This window comes from Papio anubis, chromosome 4 (assembly GCF_008728515.1).
Source record: "Papio anubis isolate 15944 chromosome 4, Panubis1.0, whole genome shotgun sequence".
Classification (NCBI taxonomy): domain Eukaryota; kingdom Metazoa; phylum Chordata; class Mammalia; order Primates; family Cercopithecidae; genus Papio; species Papio anubis.
The window spans coordinates 98,491,749-98,506,580 of NC_044979.1; the positions used below are offsets into that span (position 1 = coordinate 98,491,749).

At 41.8% G+C, this 14,832-nt stretch overlaps 1 protein-coding gene across 4 annotated transcripts in view; it reads left to right on the plus strand.

Annotated features, from left to right (window-relative positions):
- Window positions 1-2,418: 2,418 nt before the first annotated feature.
- The window catches only part of CREB5 (cAMP responsive element binding protein 5), a 415,931-nt gene continuing 403,517 nt past the window's right edge, over window positions 2,419-14,832 (plus strand). For 3 of the 4 annotated variants that reach the window (XM_017956829.3, XM_021935938.2, XM_017956826.3), the window contains exon 1: window positions 2,419-2,486. The gene's annotated coding sequence lies outside the window, so the exon portion shown is untranslated. The remainder of the gene's footprint in view (window positions 2,487-14,832) is intronic. The other variant, XM_017956828.3, reaches the window with a different exon arrangement.

Genomic DNA, 14,832 nt, shown 5'->3' on the forward strand with positions numbered 1-14,832 from the left:
CAGAAGCTGAGGGAGGAGTCAGTATCATGAACAATACTGCTGATGTTAACAGAAATTCTCTATTTATTGAGACTTCAAGTAACCTAATGATTATCAAGTTATTGGAAAGTCATGGAAAGTTTGATGTGTGTTCCCATATGTCATGCTTGAGCATAACAATGCTCAAGCAGGAGCATTGTTTAGTTACAGCAAGTCAAACAAAAATCAGAAATAATTTATAAATACAGACAAATAATTTAGATAGTGTTAGAAATAGATGAACTGCTAGCATTAAAACTTATGTATGTATGCTTTCATGTAGAGAATATTGAGAATTAAATGTTTCAAATTTGTACTTTGATTATCTACTTTTAAAATATTTTGCAGATCACCCAGACTTACTTATTCAATTCTCCATTCTATTCCTTTGTTTTGCTCCTATCAGCTGTGGAAAAAGATAAGCTCTTAGCCTGAGCTCTGGTATGTTTTGGCTTTATCCCCTTTTTGCCTCTAGATTGCTCCTTGACTGGCTCAGACTTTTTCTTTGAGGGAGAAGATGGTAGACACCTGCTTTAGGTAGAAAAGGCTGTACTGGTCATAGAACTGATCCTGAGAGGGTATTGCTTCCTTCCATAAAGGAAATGTCATATTTCAAGTTTTATTGGTTAAGGTTCAGCTTAGGACTGGAGCCCTTCTTTTGCAGTTCCTTCAGGACTACATGTGGAAAACAGTAAGTAGAAAACTCAGTGATGAACTCTGAATAAGGCTGTGAGGATCAAACAGTCATCAGTCCCTGTGGTTTCAAGGAACACTAAAGGGCAAGGGGCCATTTAAACACTTAAAAACAGAAATAACATGCTAAGCTCTTCCATTTAGTATGTCAAAACCAGCTCAGAAGTATGTGACAATCCAGGCAATGTATTACAGTTTCTAGCCAGTCCAGTCATGATTCTCTGGCAAACTGCACCGTCATGGTTGTGATGCGTTGGGATGAGAGGTACTATATAAATGTCAGATGTTACATAAATGTCAGAAATGATTATTGTTTATTAACGGGGGCTAAACTGTTTCTAAGCAAAGCTCCAACTCCCAGCCAATGTGTTCTTAGCAGAGGTTCCAACCACCAATAACCCACAAGAAGGGAATGTTTACCCCTGGCTCTATGAAGGAGCCCAGTTGGGATCTGGCCTTGAAAACAGGGATTGAGGTGGGCCCAGTGCCACCCCTTGCTCATCAAGTGATCTCAGGCCAGCCCCCTAACCTTCTGGTGTCTGCCTTAGCTCACCTGTAAAATGGGGATAATTATAATACCTGTCCTACTTATGGTACCCGGGTTGTTGTGAGAAACAAGGGAATTCACGTGGTTGCAAATGCTTTGTAAGGTGTGAGGGGCTGCGAGGTTGGCACTGGTCGTCTAGAATCGGGCTGGATTTAGCCTATGCCTTCTCTTTGAATCCTACTCAAAGGGAGAACTTCTGAAAGGAAATTCAGCAGGGGAATGGTGACAGTGATGGTGACGGCCGGATGCTGGAGACGCCAGGCTCCTCTCGCTGCAGACCAGGCGCCCGGATCCTGCAGTCTGGCCCTGGCTCTGCCGCTTCCCAGCCCGTGAGCTTGGGCCAGTTACCGAAGAGGCTCTGGAAGTGACAGCCAAGGGCCCTTTCAGCTCTGACGCCGTGTCTAAATCAGGCTCATCACTTGGCTCTAGCTGTGATTCACCTTTCGCCTTAGGAGCAACTCTTCCCTACAGCTTCTCAGACGCACGAAGCAGGGGTCCCGCGAAGGGTGGGGGCTGTGTATTTCATGAGAGTGTGCACCATAAGGAAGTTATTCTCCTGGAGGAGGTGAGATGGGGGGCGGTGAAGAAGGGGTGACAAGTGAGTGCTCTGAGAAGCCAGGATGCAGGGAACACTGAAATGAGGTCATGACTGTCGCAAGCAAAAAGGAGCTGGACATCCTCGGTGGGGGAGGGAGGAGCGTCCTGCATTTCTGTTTGCAAAGCCTCTTCCCACATCCTTCAGCATCCCCCTCCCCACCTCTCCCCTAACCCCCATCCCTACACCTTTCAAACCCCATCAGGCCCTCCCCGCAGAACAGCCCACGCCCGCGCCTCCTCCGTGGTCCTGTCTGAAACCATAAGGATTGTTTCCAAGCTGACTCACACCACTAATGTCAGGGAGCCGTGTCACACGGCGCTGGGCTCTGCAAGCTGTTGCTTGCGCAGTCGCCCCCGCCGCTGCCGCTCCCCGGCGGGTGCACCAGGGTCCGCGCGGGCGGGGCGGGGTCTGGGCGGGGCCGGGGTGGGGCCTGCCCCCTCGACGCGCCGGCCCCGCCCCTCGCTCTGTCCCTCCCCAGCGGACCGCAATGATTTAGAAGTTCAGGAATCCCACGTGACGTCACCGGGGGGGTGATGTAATGCACTCTAAATAGAATGTATTGTAATCTTTGCTCAGTCCAACGTGGTCCCTTCACCCGGGCTCCGCTCTTGCCTTCTCCACACTTGTTTGGTAAGTTCCTAAAAATACGGCTCGGCCACTTCTGGGGCTTTTGCATTTAGCCACTTTTGTTGCACTTGCCGCGGGAGCCATCTCGGGAGCGTACTTGTTTGCAGGGGTTGGTTCTCGGCAGCAGCCGCGAGGTTACTTGGTCCAGTGGGCAGGTCACAGGGCAAGGAGTAGGGAAGATGCGATGCATTTTTTTCTGGAGGGTGATCTGTGTTTGTAAACATTTTGGCGGACCAGAGGGAAGTCCGGCCCCGAGTGCTGGTAGACTGTGGAATTCGGCTGTGTCCTGAGGCCACCCTAGAGACCCCGCGCCGCGTGAGTGCCGGAGCGCTCGGTGGCCGCCGCGCCGCGCGCCTGGAGGGATGCTAACGTGGAGCCGGCGCCGAGTCCGCCCGGCGTGCGTGCGTGTGTGGGAGCGCGCGAGTCCCCTGACGCGGGGACCAGTTATGAATCGGGGGTGTGTGTTTGCCTCCAGAGACCTGGCAAGGTGCGGAGTCCTCCAGAAGTGCGGTCAAGCGGCAGCGGAGACGGCGAGCCAGGAACTTCCCCCCGCGTCCCCAGCTTCCCAGCGTGGCGGCGGAACCCCCGGAGAAAGTTTGCAAACTTCCAGCGGGCGCGGCGAGGACTCCGGGTCACCTAGGGGGCGGGTGGGCGCGCGCTCAGGGGGCTCGCTCTCCCCGGTGCGGAGCTGCCGCTGCCACTTCTCCCGTGGGGCTGCTGGCTGCAGTGGGTTGGCGCGCGCCCGGGGAGGGGAGGTCGCCCTTGGAGGGCGCTTGGCTTTCGCTCCAGGCGCTCCGGGCTGGAGAGCGGCGAGGCTCCGTCCGCTCCCGTCCACTCCTCCGGCCGCCTCCTGCCTCCGCTGCTTTCTCGCTGGCATCGTTACCTCTTCCCGGCCGCTGCCCCAAATGACAGCTCCGACTCGAGCCTTGGCGGCGCCCAGGCAATTCCCAGGACCCGGCGGCGGAGTCTCCCCCTGCGGCAGATTCTCGGCAGAACCACTTGAACTTTTCGTGAAGTTCTTAGAGGGGCAAGATGCGAAGGAAGGAACCAAGGAGATGTTTTCTCTCAGCAGCTGCATCCACTTCTTTGCCATAGAGTTGTTTTTAAGGGACGTCTAGTAGATAAAGCCCCAGACCTTGTCCACACTCTCATCCCCGTCCCCAACTTTCCCTGGACCGGTGCCGCCCCCACTTGATGCTTGTTCAAGGCCGGGGTCTGGAGCGGGCTACTTGTGTTTCGTTGTCAGTCTGCAGAATGTGTTTGATTTTTATTTTTCCCTCCTTCTCTGACATGTGTCAAGGAATAAAGGCTGGATACAGGTCCATTACGTCATTCTGCAGGCCAGTAAGTGTTTGATTAACGGCTTGAGCTCCTCAAGGGTTCAGGAGCTTAGAATGCTGACAAAGCAACTCTGCTGTGCATCCCCCTTCCCTCCTCACAACACACTCGTGCAATCGCCCCCTCCCTAGGCATCTTTATTGCCCTCTCTTCCCAACCCCTCCCTCTCCACCACTCCCCCGTCTACACCGTTATCACTCTAGCCCCGGCCCCGCCTTTTACAGCTTTCCCTGGAGCGAGCACAGTCCCTGGAGTGTGGGTAAAAGCTTCTGGGGTCTGAGGGGACCACTGTACCTGATCAGCGCGCAATCTGCCCTTTTGTATTATTTAAGAAAGGCACCAGCAAGCCTTCTCCTCTAGAGCGAAAATGCTTAGTCCTGATAGAAAAGGCAAATCAGGAACTGTTTCCAAGCGTTATGATAATACTCTGTCCTCGTGGTGGTGACTTAGGAAGGCAATACACCCACTGCAAACAAAGTACTTCACTTTACGTAGTGCCTGCCCTTTAGCAGAAGAGGGAAGACGAAGAAGCCAGGATGCTGACAAAATCAGGTTTAGCTGAAGGGATCAAGACTAAACGTTTCATTTCCAAAGTAAGGGAATATGAGTTGTTGAACCTAAACTTCCATACAATAAATTGGTGTGTGCGTTAGTTTCTAGCTTTTAACCTTAAGTTTCTATGTTGAAAGAGGAAGTTCAATACGTAAGTCATTGAATTTAGTCAGAACCTCTGTATCTGGCAGTTGAAATAAAGACCCTGTGTATGACTTGTTGCAAGGGATCAAAGTAAAAAGAACCCTTGGCGGGGGGGTGGGGGAGGGAAATGTGCAGAAATTAAATTATAAAAGTATTAACAGAGTTTTGGATAGAGCGGGAGAGGGAATTGGAGTGGTCCCTGATTTGGAGTTGGTGAAAACTAAATAAAGAAATATTTATATTGCCAATATGAGGAATTTCTTGAAGAACACATGTTTTCTTATAATTAGATCTACTTTCTTCAAAGTGAAAGCCATGCTGTAGGGTAGACATTTGTGAAACTCCTGTCTGGGGTCTAATTGACATACTTCCCCAAGTTTGTGGCAGGATTTAGTATTTATTCACATCTAGAGATGAAATAGTGTAACCTCCACACAATATGTGTGCATCGAAAATGTTGAACTTCTTGTTTGTGATGCATAGACTTAAAGGAAAAAAAAAAATGGCCCAGTCATGGGCACTGGAAAGTGTGATTAATGATCAGTGATTTAGTGATCAGTGATTAGTGGTTTTATTCAAACTGTTACCTCTGACCAGAAGCACACATCAGAGGATTAACAGGCTCTTTAGATAAATGCTCATTAGTGGAAGGGGAAAAGCAAAGATAATAGGCATGCACCCAGGGACAACTTTCGAAGAAAATCTTTCCCGTCTTCAGAATAATAAGCTCTATTAACAGAAAGCCCTTTTAATTTAAAACTTGCTTTTATCTTGTAAATCAAAGTTAGATGTAAAAGTTTGTAGTGCCATTATAACCTAAATTTTCCCATATCCACTAGATGTGGATTATCTCAGTAGCGATATTTTTTTTTATTTAAATAAACAATTGGACCTTTAGAGCAGCTGAACCCTGACAAGTTCTTAACTCCCAGGGTTTGAAAGTGTCCCCCCTTCTAGCATGGAGATTGCAGCTTGCTAACTAGATGGCGCACTGTTATTTGGTGTTCTCTGCTGCGTAGCGCAGGAGTAGAAACTGAGCATGTAGCTGCTTGCGAGGTGTTCTTCAACATTTACAACAAAGTTGATTCTGTGTAGGGTTGGAGGCTAGACAGTTCTACAAATTTTTAGTCACATTTTCCATGTCAGTTAAATCTAGGGAGTTCAAGGCTACTGGAAAAATTAGTCTCATTACTAAAAGAAACTTAGAGAACGAGGGAGGTACCAGAGTCTAGGAGGTACCTCTGGGTTGCAGAAGTAATTGTAAAATACCAGACCTGTTCTTTTTACTAAGAGCTAGTTTCACAGTCTTCTGGTCTGAAATACTGAGGCAAATACTCAAGACTTATTTTCTTCCTAATCTTGCTGGTGAAACAGAAGTTAGTAGAAAGAAAGGAAGAAAAACCTTGATTTGGTGACTGCAGGAAGCAACACGTTGCTGCTTTTATTCTACAGATAATGGTAAGGATGATGTTTATTATGCTTATTAAGCAGAGGGAAAACTTTGCACTTAGTTAAATAGAACCAATGTTGTGTTTTCATAGATGGAATTCAGATATGGAGCTCTGATTTTGCACAAAATTTTAATGTTGCTTTTGTCAGTTTCCTGGGACTTGTAGCATTTTATGTGGAAGGTTGTGTGTGTTTGTGAATAAGACTATTATTTCCCGGGTAAAATATATTCAGGAGCATATGAACTGCAGTGGGGAAGCTATGAAGCATGTTAAGTAATGTGTCAAGCATGAATTCCCCTTTCTATGAGGTTTCATGGATCACTTCAATAAATATTTAAGTTTTAATAAGAAAGTTCTTGAGAAAGAAACCTAAAAATTAAACAAAACAAAACAAAACAGTTTTCTGCATTCAAACCTAGATGTGTATGCCCCCAAAGGATGATGCTATTGGTTGAATATCAGCTATTACTTTAGTTTTAAAACTTATAATAAAAAAACTCACTTGTGTCTCCCCAGAAATGTTTCTCATTTTCCTTTGCTTATAGCATTTTATATAGATCTCTTATTTTTAAATCCTTACTGATTATAGTGGTTTTTATTTTTCAACTTCACTCATAGTAAACATATTTGAAAATATCTCCAAGCCCACTATTTTTTATGTAAATTGCTGGTGCCCATAAATTGCCTGTCAATCAGTAGTCAGTCACAACCTCATATAGTTTATACCTGAGAAGATAGTTTATTGGAACATTCCAATAAAAAATTGGAAACCATGCCTTTATTTCTAGATCTCTGTTATGTCGCAGCTTTTATTTGAGTAGGTGGCTAAATGAATGGTAGTTTGTCAGAGAGACTTTTCCTGCATAGATTTTCAATTCTAGTAAGTTGAATATTTTTGTTACAATGATTTGTCAGTTTCCCACACCTACACGTTCAAAACCAATCAATCATGGAGTTTCCATGATGGCAAGTTCCGAGACTCCCAATTTCTTACTATAATCTACTTTTTAGCAATGAGGTATCACAATCCTAGAATATTTTCTTGTCATTGGAGTTTACTTATTACCAAACTAAAAATTATTTTGTGGGGGTGTCATGTTCACTAGATCACTAAGATGTGAACTTTGTATTTGTAGTTTGTTTTCTTCTGGTTGTGTTGTTGGATTAAAATTGAGATTTGAGTGAACTTATTATTTTTGTCATCTTTTCTTTTTTCTTCTTCTTCTTCTCCTCCTCCTCCTCCTCCTCCTCCTTCTTCTTCTTCTTCTTCTTCACTTCAAAGCAATGTCGGTAGTCACAAAATTAATGTGATCCTGGCTGGTGTTTCCCATCTATATGCTTCTTACAAATTGGATTTCTACAGCAATTTAAGGTCTTTTTTTAGAGGCAGCTTTCTTGGATGAAGATGAAACAGTGATCTCAGTCAATTCATTATCTTGTCCACTTTGACTACCAGCTATATTATGGGAATCAACCAATGCTTTAGTAGTGTTTAAAAATTTAAATCTATGACTATTTCTCTGAATTCTATTTAAGAAAATTAAACAATTGAGATAAGGTAATAAACTGGGGGGCAGTTGCCTTAAATATCTAAGTGTGAGGAAGAAGCACTTTCAGATATGCTAAACAGACTTAAAGACACAGAAGACACGTTTTGTGTTGCTATTTGTAAACTAAGTAAGCTATCTACTTTGTGGCAATGCTTTAAATAGAAAGTCTGGCACTTTAAAAATGACATCATGTTTAATGTTTTCACTAAAGAATTATTACATTTTGTAATTAGGAAAAAATGAGCAATTAGTGTTTTTTGAGTATCCATTAGTATTCCATTGTTGGACAAATCGTAAATTTAACATAGGATTTTTTTTTTTTTTTAAAGAGAGAGGCCTTTTAGAAATTTCCAGATAGTAATAGCATTCTTCCAGAAACCCAACTAAAATTTTTGAAGCTCTTATTGAGGACTCTGGGACTTTCCCAGTAAAAGATAAAGTTTAGGATAAATTCTTGAATGTGTAAGATATTATATTGACATTTCAATATTTATTTTTTCCAAGTTCACTGTATTGCCTTTCCCTCTGCCCCCAGAGAAATAGATCAGAATCAGTTTATCACTTTAAAAATATGTATTTCAGCTGCTTTCTTCTATTTCCTTAAGGTCACATTTCTGATCTTAACCCTAAAAGGATTTTAGGATTTCAATCCTTAACAAGTATTGAAAACTACCAGGCTGGCGTTTGACTAGAACTGATTTTAGAGGGAGTTCCTTTAGGCCTAGAGATTCTGATGGTGAGATACAAACGCTTATGCCTTTATGGGGACGGTAGGGCTAGGGGAGAGCCTCAGATTGATAGACCAACTTTTTCATTTTACAGAAGAGACCGCTGGCTCACCCAAGGCCCAGAGCTAGAGAGAGCCAAACCAGGCTGAGAAGCCTGGTCCCTGCCTCCAGGTCGGGTGCTCCTGCCATAGATGCCCTTGTCAGAAATGGGGCATAACCCATGACTTTGTATCCTTTGCTCTTTTCAAACCTTTTGATGACTAATCTTTCAAAGACAAATTTTTTCAGATCTTTGGAATGAATACCTTAATCATAAAAGCTGTAGTTTCATTTATTCTTATATAATATCTGCAATGTTATTTTTTCTAATTTGGGCCTCCTTAATTAATTTTAACTTAAATTCTCCTTTTATCATCATTGTTATTAGACATACTCTGTAAAACCACACCATCCAGATTTCATCTGAGGGTAAAAACCAGGCAGAGTAAAAATGGTCCGCAAGACTGTCTCAAGAATAAGGCAGTGACTTTCTCTACTTCCTGTCTTTTCTTTACCATCTATGAGGACAGGATCTGAAATATTATTTAAAGTTAAAATAAATAACCTTTTTTGTCAAATAGAGAAATGGGTGATATTTTCACTCTAGAAGGTGTACTTTTGCCTAGGATCTGTCTGTAATACATTATCTTTCCAGGTGGATATATATGAGTGTGTTTGGAGGTGGTGAGAAGTGAATTGAGTCTGGAAGTATGTTCTTTGAGGTTTGACTGGCAAAACTTGACCAATCATAACTAAAAAAATTCATGCATGCAACACAGAGGGCTCTAGAGCACCACGCATTTGATTTAAGATGATATTTAGGCTGTGCTGTATTTAAGATGGGGAATAACAATGTCTAAATAGAAATCTTGAATGCATCTACTGTATGTGTTGTTTGGCCTCACCCACAGGTTTCCTCTCCAGCTGTTTGCATGAGGTTTTATATCAGAATTCAGGTCTCTTTTTATTCTTTTATTACACTGAGGAGCTCCTGTGTTGCAGGCATGATTTCTCAAATATAGCACATTTCAGCCAGTTTTATGCAGTCCTCTCTCTGTTGGCTTCCCAAGGGGGAAAATACATGCAACAAAAAAATCTTTGTTTTTGTTTGAGTTAGCTGACTACTGGAAGAAATAGGTGTAATCTCTATTTGCCAGATCTGGTAGGACCATTTCACTTTAACAAAACAAGATTTTCTTCTTTAAGTAAGTTGGCTTCTGACTGGCCACGTATTAATTCATGCATCAGAGAGTAGAAGGCATTGGGATAAAGTCCGTTTCCGCCAGGGTATCTGGCTATGGTGTGGTGCACCATTACGGAGGGTCTGATTTGCCTCACTGCAATGACAACATTGTGCAGAAAAACACTGACTCCTAGGAGGAAAAACAATATTATAGGCTCAAGCTTCTACAATCATATCAGGGAATGATCCTGTGTCGAAGGTGACTGTCAGAATGCTGGGGGCCTCCAGGGTCATCTTCTAAACTACAACATGACAAAATGTTTTCTCTGTCTATTCTCTGCATTTTCCTTCTGCTAGTGTTTCCCTAGATTCATTTTTTAACATCCATTTCAACTACTCTGCCTTGATGAATAATCCTGCAGTAACAAGTCACAAATGTGTACACAGTAGAGCAGGGATATTTTTCCGTAAGGAAAATAGATTTTTATGTCAAATCTTAGAAGAAACAATTAGGAAAACAAAAGGGAGAAAGAAGAGTTGAAATTCGACTGATGGCATAACAAGCTTTGTCCATTCGTGACTCTGCAACAATGAGAAGCCTGAGACTGCAGGAGGCACGCAATGCCCAGAGAGCTGCCTTGAGCTATTATGCATCTCTGCCTCAGTTTCTTCATTTGTGATGAGAATGTTGGGCTCACCCAGCACTGTCCAGTAGTGAGAGCCACAAATGTGAGCCACATACGCCATTTTAAATGTTTTAGTGACCGCATTAAAATGGTTAAAAAGAAACAGGTGAAATCATTTTAAGAACACTTTGATTTAACCTGAGATATCCAAAATATTATCATTTAAACATATAATCCGTATAAAAATGTTAATGTACTACTTTACATTCTCTCTCTCTCTCTCTCTCTCTTTCTCTCTCTTTGATATGAAATCTTTGAAATCCAGTGTGTATTTCACAACTACAGCGTATCTCAATTTGGACTAGCCACATGTCAAGTGCTAAATATCCATGTGTGGTCAGTGACTATGGTATCAGACAACACAGGGTAAATCAGTGGTTTACGATCCTGGCAGCCCAATAGTACCACCTGTGGAACTTATTAAAACACACCGATACCCTTCCACTCTGACATTCTGCTTTAATTGGTTTGGGGTGAAGGCCTGGGCCTCTGTCTCTTTTAAAAGCTCCACAAGTGTTTCCAATGTGTAGCAGAGGTTGAGAACCACAGTTCTAACTGATCTCTGAGGAATCTTCTACCCTAATATTCTATGATTCTATTTAAGGAAAGGGATTGCAGTAAAGCGTTCATTCAGAGTTCAAGGGCAGCAAGCGGTTGTTACAAGCTTGCCGTATCCTGCAACACACATTTAGGAAAATATAACTGATAAAGATTAAAATATACAGAATGAATAACTTAGACAATAATTCTTTGCACCACAAATGAGCTCTGTTTTGTGTAACTTTCAAATGTGGGTGTTTTAAGTGGTCTGCTTCCCTAGAAATCTTAATTTAGGATTTGATTTACACGTAGCCTCGTAGAAACTCTCTGTTTTGGAAAAGGTCAGGATCCTCACATTTCAGTTACAGTATTTTGCCAGCTTACTCTTTTGCCCCAGATACATGCCTTTAGTTGTTTGGGGAGGGAGATTTTTACTCCAGTTGAGACATCTGGATCCCCCAGAATTTTCTTCCCTCCAAGCTTTTTAACAAGCTTGTGTTATTGTCTAGACCAGAATTGCTCATGTCAAGATGTTAGTTATAACCTCCTAGACTTAAGGTATTCATTTTTATTTATTACCTTTTAAAACATTAGAAGAATCAATATTTTTCAATGCACATCAGAATGCTTTATTTTAATATACCTGTTTTTAATAATACACCAGTCTGTGCATTCACTAAAGGATGCAAAAAGTATAAAATAAAAAATAATTTCCAAACTCCTCACGCATCTTCTTGCGAAGTCTACAAACAGAATTGTTTGTGGAGGGGAGGAGAGACCTTGGTGTCAGTCCCTTGTGACTTCATGCTGCGAGAGCCTCTGCATCCCCAAATTCATGAGTCATTTCACTCTGACCCTCACTCTCCTTATCCCCTGCAGAGCCATCTATTTCCAAATACATGTCTATTCGACCATATCGCCTTTAAAGCATGACTATAAACTAGTTTTAAATGTAAAATTACATGTTTTTCTACATTTCGTGGTGATATTTGTGTTTTCTGTAATGTCATTCATTGGAAGAATGTTAGCCTTCGTTTATTAACACATAGCTCTAATCCCCACTTTATAGATGGGAAAACTAAGAGATTGCCAAGGCTAGGCATCCTGCTCATTGATTAGGTGGGTGGTCAGTAGGAGAAAAGAGCTCACATTTATTAGTGCCATGTATTCCAGATATGCCAGATAGAAGCACTGCTTTGGGTGGCTTCCAAGCAGGGATTTTCCAATTGCTTGTACTATTGCACTTGTCTTTGTATTTATAAATACCATTCTTTCTGATGCTTTCCCATGCATTCTTTGCAGTTAAATGGTTTCCTTGCTAATACCTCTTACTTCCCAGCTTCAGGCTACATGTACCTGGATTGATTAGTAAATACACAAGGATATATTAACTTCTTAACATGGAATCTGTTTTAAAAGTTGCATAGAGACATCTGTTGCAAACCTGTGTTTTTGGTAGTATCCAGGGAAACTTTCTCTCAGGCTACTTTGTGATTGACTGTTAAAAGGATTGTGTGGAGAGACAATGAGATTAATGATGTAAGTTACTCATCTGTTTTGGGGATTGAAAGCAAAGGCCTGTACGTATTCATTTATTGAGCAAGATAGACTCTAGCCCTAGCTCCTAAATTATCTTTTATAAAACACTTTAGCCCTTGTCGTGCCAATGTACTGTCTTCACACTTGGTCTGGAGCCATCTGTGTTTGAGTATTTGGTTTTTGTTTTCTCCTAATAATGATAATAGGTTGGGCTTGGCCATTTGCAGTCTCTGTCTGCATTTCTGTGTCTTTGATGGGTGAGATATTGATTAATAGTGCAATTTTTGACCAGTGCCAGGGAGCCATTATTTTGGCTTCTTTCCTCCAAGCATCATGCTAAATTTAAAGCAATTTTAATATTTATACATATACATGCTTATGGTGTTTATGCTTATATGAAAATAAATATGTGTATACATAGAAACCTGGGCCACAATGTTAGTAGGGCATATACTTGCAAATGTACTTATCATCTTTTTTAGGAAGCCCATGGACAAACTGTAACTCCTATTGGACAAGTATCTATTTGTAACATTGACTCAGATACATATTGTTGATTAAAAGATATAGTGAAATTAAAAAAATTGAAACCATATTTAAGACACTCCTTTTTTCTAAGAAGGCCTGTCTAAGCACACATTGTTTACAATTTTGTCTTCCAGTTTTGCAAAATCGGATGACTAACCACCGCCATTCTTAGGGCTGTGCTGTGTTGACGTCATCAAAGATGAGGGTGCAGTGTTTTGGCACCATGCAGCAGCATGTAATTTGGAATTGTACTTTTTGCTAAACACCCGTGCTGATCTCCAAACCATTCAAAACACTAAAAAACCAAAACAAAACAGTAATGTCTGCTGATTGGATGGAGGCAGCATGAGCAAAGTACAATTTTTTTTTTTTTTCATGTGCTTTGGAAGTGCTTACAAAAATCAGGGAGAAAAAGAGTACGTATAATTACTTAACATGCCCTTTGGAAGGGACATTCTTAAGACAGACAGGTTGAGTCTTTAACCTAAAGTTCATTTTTATCCTTTCCAGGAAATGTGCTTTCTTTCTTTTTTCCTTTTTTTTAAAGCACAAACGTGGTTGTATCTTTAAAAGGAAGGCTTAAGAGTAAATCATGTGGCTGCTTTATCTTTATTTAACGTTTAGAAGATATTTTAGGAGATCTATTTAGAAGTCTTATATTCCTTCACATAGTTGTAGTTATTTAATGCTTGTTAAAAAACATAGGGGGTTTTGGAGATTGGTTGTACAACAGTGTGAGTATACTTAACACTACTGAACTATACACTTAAAAATGGTTACGGTGAGGCCGGGCATGGTGGCTCATGCCTGTAATCCTAGCACTTTGGGAGGCCAAGGCAGGAGGATCACTTGAGTTCAGGAGTTCAAGACCAGCCTGGCCAATATGGTGAAACCCCGTCTCTACTAAAAATACAAAAAATTAGCTGGGCATGGTGGCACACGCCTGTAGTCCCAGCTACTCAGGAGGCTGGGACAGGAGAATCGCTTGAACACAGGAGGCAGAGGCTGCAGTGAGCTGAGATCGCACCACTGCACTCTAGCCTGGGCTTCGCAGCAAGACTCCATCTCAAAAAAAAAAAAAAAAAAAAAGATTAGAGTGGCAAGTTTTATGTTATATATATTTTACCACAGTTATAAGAAATCGGGAAAATGTTTGCTTGTACCCATTCCCCAGATGGGGGAAAATAGGATGTATAGACCATTTGTTTCAAGCTAGATGCATCCACTTTAATTTTTGTATTGTTTTGTTTTTTAAATTTGCATTCACTGATTTTTATTTCAATAGTTTTAGGGGTACAAGTGGTTTTGGTTACATGGATGACTTATGTAGCAGTAAAGTCTGGGCTTTTAGTACCTCTGTCACTGGAATACTGTACATTGTACCCAATAGGTGATTCCTGTTCTTCACCCTTTCCCACCTTTCCCCCTTCTGAGTCTCCAATGTCCATTATACCACTCTGTCTGCCTTTGCATACCCCATAGCTTCCACTCATAAGTGAGAACATCCAGAAATTTGGTTTTCCATTCCTGAGTTACTTCACTTAGGATAATGGCCTCCAGTTCCATCCAAGGTGCTACAAAAGACATGATTTCATTCTTTTTTGTGGCTGAGTAGTATTTCATGGTATACATATACCATATTTTAAAATATTTTATTTCCGTAGGTTTTGGGGGAGCAGGTGGTATTTGGTTAGGTAAGTTCTTTAGTGGTGATTTGTGAGATTTTGGAGATGCTTCCACTTTACTGTCATAATGGGAAGGTCAAAAATCTAAACAGGACTTTTGCACTTTGGGATAATGTAGAGAGATGACATTGGTATGTGCGTGATGTGATTTTGACGCATAGGAGTATCCAGGGTAGCTAAAAGCTAGGTATGTAACACTGCATGCCTCTTTTCTGGCTTGGATCTGGGTGAGCCCTCTGTGTAGAAAGCTGTATCATTCCATTTGAAAATGCATTTGACCTTATTTGAGCAGTTTTTAAGAAATTTACTTGATTGCCTTTGGTGTGTGTGTGTGTGTGTGTGTGTGTGTGTATATATATTCAACTGAGATCAATGAAAAAAGTCAG